The sequence below is a fragment of the Eschrichtius robustus genome, chromosome 10 (genome assembly GCF_028021215.1).
Source record: "Eschrichtius robustus isolate mEscRob2 chromosome 10, mEscRob2.pri, whole genome shotgun sequence".
Taxonomy (NCBI): Eukaryota; Metazoa; Chordata; class Mammalia; order Artiodactyla; family Eschrichtiidae; genus Eschrichtius; species Eschrichtius robustus.
In genome coordinates this window covers 93,118,227-93,124,563 of record NC_090833.1, presented here as the reverse complement: position 1 = coordinate 93,124,563, position 6,337 = coordinate 93,118,227, and the positions used below count along the sequence as shown (strand labels likewise).

General features: G+C 41.3%; 1 pseudogene; it reads left to right on the top strand.

Annotated features, from left to right (window-relative positions):
* Window positions 1–1,981: 1,981 nt before the first annotated feature.
* On the top strand, window positions 1,982–4,755 carry LOC137770511 (pre-mRNA-processing factor 40 homolog A pseudogene; annotated as a pseudogene).
* Window positions 4,756–6,337: the final 1,582 nt, after the last annotated feature.

Sequence of the window (6,337 nt, the reverse complement as noted above, 5' to 3'; positions counted from 1 at the left end):
CCATATTAGGGAAGTTTTCAACTACAATCTCTTCAAATATTTTCTCAGTCCCTTTCTTTTTCTCTTCATCTCTGACACCTCTATAATTCGAATGTTGGTGCATTTAATGTTGTCCCAGAGGTCTCTGAGACTGTCCTCAATTCTTTTCATTCTTTTTTCTTCTGCTGCTCTGTGGTACTTATTTCCACTATTGTATCTTCCAGGTCACTTATCCATTCTTCTGCATCAGGTATTCTGCTATTGATTCCTCTAGAGAATTTTAAAATTCATTTATTCTGTTGTTCATCACTGTTTGTTTGCTCTTTAGTTCTTCTAGGTCCTTGTTAAACATTTCTTGTATTTTCTGCATTCTATATCCAATATTTTGGATCATCTTTACTATCATTACTCTGAATTCTTTTTCAGGTAGACTGCCTATTTCCTCCTCATTTGTTTGGTCTGATGGGTTTATACTTTGCTCCTTCATCTGCTGTGTATTTCTGTCTTCTCATTTTTTTTAACTTACTGCATTTGGGGTCTCCTTTTTGCAGGCTGCAGGTTCGTAGTTCCCATTGTTTTTGGTGTCTGCCCTCAGTGAGTAAAACTGGTTCAGTGGGTTGTGTAGGCTTCCTGGTGGAGGGGACTGGTGCCTGTCTTCTGGTGGATGAGGGTGTATCTTTTCCTTCTGGTGGGCAGGACCACATCTGGTGGTCTGTTTTGAGGTGTCTGTGAACTTATTATGATTTTAGGCAGCGTCTCTGCTAATGGGTGCTGTTGTGTGCCTGTGTTGCTAGTTGTTTGGCATGGGGTGTCCAGCACTGTAGCTTGCTGGTCGTTGAGTGGAGCTGGGTCTTAGTGTTGAGATGGAGATTTCTGGGAGAGCTTTTGCCATTTGATATTATGGGGGGCCGGGAGGTCTGTGGTGGACCAATGTCCTGAAGTCGGCTCTTCCACCTATCAGGCTCAGGCCTGACACCTGGCTGGAGCACCAAGACCCTGTCAGCCACACGGCTCATAAGAAAAGAGAGGGAAAATAAAAGAAAGAAAAAAGAAATATATAAATAAAATAAAGTTATTAAAATAAAAAATTATTAAAAATTTAAAAATTAGAAAGTAATAAAAAAAAGAAAGAAAGAAAAAAGAGAGTAGCCAAACCAAAAAAACACATACACCAATTATAACAAGTGCTAAAATCTGTACTTAAAAAAAAAAGAAAAACCGGACAGACAGAACCCTAGGAGAAATGGTAAAAGCAAAGCTATACAGACAAAGTCTCTCAGAGAAGCATACACATACACACTCACAAAAAGAGGAAAGGAAATGCAAGCTCGTGCCCCGGCAGCCCCAAAGCCGCACCTCCCCAATGCTCGGTCCTAGCGCCCACCCATGCCCCTCTAATACACATTCCCGAACCTATTTGCTTTCTCCCTTCTTCCCCTCTACGCCTGCACTCGCCCCGGCTTCCCTCATTAACGGCAGCTCAGCTCCCCACGCCCTCGCCTCCCTTAACTGCCCTTTCCTCCTTCCTTGTCGCATTGTTCTCCCTGCCCCTACCACAACTTCCCTCCACGCCGCTCGGCACGCCTCCTACCCCCACCCTGGCACGCGCTCGCCAGCTGGTGCGTACTGAGCTCGAACACGCTCCTCACAACCCCTCCTCTTGCCTTCCCCGCCCCCTCCCTCCACCTCGAGCCCAGCGTGCGCGCATCCAGCCCCGGCCACCGCTAACACTAGAAGCTGCTTACTCCACCCCTATCCCACCCTACCCAACCCTTGGTGGCCTCAGGCGACGCCGAGTGAGGCTGAGACTGGGGGCGAATCGCCGAAGAGCTGTGTGTCGGCAGTGCAGTCTGATTGGACAGCGGGGAAGTCTGTCAGCTTATTGGCCCTGCTGATCCTGCCCCGTAGTGCAGGGCAGCCTTTAACCTTTAGCCCCAGTGGGCGCCAGCCACTCAGATCATTTCTTGTTGGTATATGTAGTGGCAGTGGCTGCCAGTGGAGCAGTCTGAGTCCAACGATGAGGCTGGGGATGGGAGCCGAGCATGGAGGCCTCATGATGGGGCACCCTGGCATGCATTATGTCCCAATGGGAATGCATCCTATGGGTCAGAGAGCGAATATGCCTCCTGTACCTCATGGAATCATGCCGCAAATGATGCCCCCAATGGGAGGACCACCAATGGGGCAAATGCCTGGAATGATGTCTTCAGTAATGCCTGGAATGATGATGTCTCATATGTCTCAGGCTTTCATGCAGCCTGCCTTACCACCAGGAGTAAATAATATGGATGTAGCAGCAGGTACAACATCTGGTGCAAAATCAATGTGGACTGAACATAAATCACCTGATGGAAGGACCTACTACTATAATACTGAAACAAAACAGTCTACTTGGGAGAAACCAGATGATCTTAAAACTCCTGCTGAGCAACTTTTATCTAAATGCCCTTGGAAGGAGTACAAGTCTGACTCTGGAAAGCCTTACTATTACAATTCTCAAACAAAAGAATCCCGCTGGGCGAAACCTAAAGAACTTGAAGATCTTGAAGGATACCAGAATACCATTGTTGCTGGAAGTCTTATTACAAAATCAAACCTGCATGCAATGATCAAAGCTGAAGAAAGCAGTAAACAAGAAGAGTGCACCACATCAACAGCCCCAGTTCCTACAACAGAAATTCCAACCACAATGAGCACCATGGCTGCTGCAGAAGCAGCAGCTGCTGTTGTTGCAGCAGCAGCTGCAGCAGCAGCAGCAGCTGCTGCAGCCAATGCAAGTGCTTCCACCTCTCCTTCTAGTACTGTTGGTGGAACTGTTCCAGTTGTTCCTGAGCCTGAGGTTACTTCGATTGTTGCTACTGTTGTAGATAATGAAAATACAGTAACAATTTCGACTGAAGAACAAGCACAACTTACTAGTACCCCTGCTGTTCAGGATCAAAGTGTTGAAGTGTCTAGTAATACCGGAGAAGAAACATCTAAGCAGGAAACTGTAGCTGATTTTACTCCCAAAAAGGAGGAGGAAGAAAGCCAACCAGCAAAAAAAAACATATACTTGGAATACAAAGGAGGAAACAAAGCAAGCATTTAAAGAATTATTGAAGGAAAAGCGGGTACCATCTAATGCTTCATGGGAGCAAGCTATGAAAATGATCATTAATGATCCACGATACAGTGCTTTAGCAAAGTTGAGTGAAAAAAAGCAGGCCTTTAATGCTTATAAAGTCCAGACAGAGAAAGAAGAAAAAGAAGAAGCAAGATTCAAATACAAAGAGGCTAAGGAATCCTTTCAGCATTTTCTTGAAAATCATGAAAAAATGACTTCCACAACTAGATACAAAAAAGCAGAGCAAATGTTTGGAGAGATGGAAGTCTGGAATGCAATATCAGAACGTGATCGTCTTGAAATCTATGAAGATGTTTTATTCTTTCTTTCAAAAAAAGAAAAGGAGCAAGCAAAGCTGTTGTGAAAGAGAAATTGGGAAGCCTTAAAAAACATACTTGACAACATGGCTAATGTGACATACTCTACTACTTGGTCTGAAGCCCAGCAGTATCTGATGGATAATCCAACTTTTGCAGAAGATGAAGAATTACAGAACATGGATAAAGAAGATGCATTAATTTGCTTTGAAGAACACATTCGGGCTTTAGAAAAGGAAGAAGAAGAAGAAAAACAGAAGAGTTTGCTTCGGGAAAGGAGACAACAGCGTAAAAACAGAGAACATTTTCAGATATTTTTAGATGAACTGCATGAACATGGACAACTGCATTCTATGTCATCTTGGATGGAATTGTATCCAACAATTAGTTCCGACATTAGATTCACTAATATGCTTGGTCAGCCGGCATCAACTGCACTTGACCTTTTCAAGTTTTATGTTGAGGATCTTAAAGCACGTTATCATGATGAGAAGAAGATAATAAAAGACATTCTAAAGGATAAAGGATTTGTAGTTGAAGTAAATACTACTTTTGAAGACTTTGTGGCAATAATCAGTTTGACTAAAAGATCAACCACATTAGATGCAGGAAATATTAAGTTGGCTTTCAATAGTTTACTAGAAAAGGCAGAAGCCCGTGAACGTGAAAGAGAAAAAGAGGAGGCTCAGAAGATGAAATGAAAAGAATCTGCATTTAAGAGTATGTTGAAACAAGCTACTCCTCCAGTAGAATTGGATGCTGTCTGGGAAGATATCTGGGAGAGATTTGTAAAAGAGCCAGCATTTGAGGATATAACTCTAGAGTCTGAAGGAAAACGAATATTTAAAGATTTTATGCATGTGCTTGAGCATGAATGTCAACATCATTATTCAAAGAATAAGAAACACTCTAAGAAATCTAAAAAACATCACAGGAAATGCTCCCGCTCTCGATCAGGGTCAGATTCAGATGATGATGACAGCCATTCAAAGAAAAAAAGACAGCCATCAGAGTCTCGTTCTGCTTCAGAACATTCTTATAGTGCTGAATCTGAGAGAAGTTATAAGAAATCAAAAAAACATAAGAAGAAAAGCAAGAAGAGAAGGCATAAATCTGACTCTCCAGAGTCAGACGCTGAACGGGAGAAGGATAAAAAAGAAAAAGACCAGGAAAGCGAAAAAGACAGAACTAGACAAAGATCAGAGTCAAAACACAAATCACCTAAGAAAAAGACTGGAAAGGATTCTGGTAATTGGGATACTTCTGGCAGTGAACTGAGTGAAGGGGAATTGGAAAAGCGTAGAAGGACCCTTTTGGAGCAACTGGATGATGATCAATAAATTATACCAAATATGCTTACAGTATGATTTAAAGTCTAATTCAGACCAGGGATTCTATTTTAAGTTCAATTGAAATAACACTGGGTTTTAATTATATCACAGGAAAAAAAGTGCATTTAAGTATTGTTATTGTGGACTTTATAAAAAGCAAAGGAAATTGAAAATAACTTTTGATTCTGTATCAAGAATCATATTTTCATACAGTCATAACTGTCTTTCTGTGACCCTTTCATAGGGCACTGCAGAATGGATTAAAGGTGGCAATTTACTGATAACTGCAGGTGTCTCTACTTTGTTCTAAAGTCTAAGTCACGAGGTGATTGATTTGATTTACTTTATAGAAGTTGGATTTTGAAGATATATTGAAAATTTTTTGATATCTAGTAGTACAAAAAAAGCACCAGCAACTGATAAAACTGCTTTTTTGTGCACTATCCAACTGATTGAAGCTGATATGATCTTTTAAGGTGAACTCAGACATAGGTGTTCTTAATGGAAACCTGGTAGACCCTTAACTATAGTGGTGCTATTGAGCACTACTATAATAAAGCCACCATTATTTTTTATGAAACATCTAAATACATTTTAAAAAGGCTATTGTGGGGACATTATTTTGAAGTGATGTTTAAAAAGTTAACATCAAATCAAATTGTAAATTAGCTTAAATATATTGCCTTAAGGACCTACTAAAGAACGTGCCACCAAACTTTAAGTAATGGTTGCAATATCCATGTCTAAAACAAATCAATGTTGACTTAAACGATTTCTTTAACAGTTGTCTTTTTCTTTTTTTTTTTTAATCCGACCTTTCTCTTGGATTTTTTCATTGAGGAAGTCTTTTACCTTCCCTCCTCACTGAGAAGTACTGATTTCGTGGTACACATTATAAAGCATTTCTGATTTGAATATTTTTGTACATTTTTATCAATTATTAAATCTTCTCTTCTAGAAAAAAAAAGAGAAAAGGAAAAATATGTGTATATATATGTATATATATATATGTGTGTGTGTATATATATGTATATATATATATATATACACACATATATATATATAAAGGAAGAGAGCAACCAAATCAATAAACAAATCTGCCAATGATAATAAGCTCTAAATACTAAACTAAGATAAACATAAAACCAGAAACAAATTAGATGCAGAAAGCAAACCCCAAGTCTACAGTTGCTCCCAAAGTCCGCCATCTCAATTTTGGGAAGAAATTTCCCTTTCTCTTCTTTGTTCGCACAGCTCCTGGGTTTCAGCTTTGGATTTGGCCTCGCCTCTGTATGTAAGTCGCCTGAGGGCATCTATTCCCCGCCCAGACAGGACAGGGTTAAAGTAGCAGCTGATTAGGGGGCTCTGGGTCACTCAGGCAAGGGGGAGGAATGGGTATGGAATGCAGGGCGATCCTGCGGCAGCAGAGGCCAGCGTGACGTTGCAACAGCCTGAGGCGCACTGTGTTTTCTCCCAGGGAAGTTGTCCCTGGACCCAGGACCCTGGCCATGGCAGGCTGCACAGGTTCCTGGGAGGGGAAGTGTGGATAGTGACCTGCACTTGCACACAGGCTTCTTGGTGGCTGCAGCAGCAGCTTTAGTGTT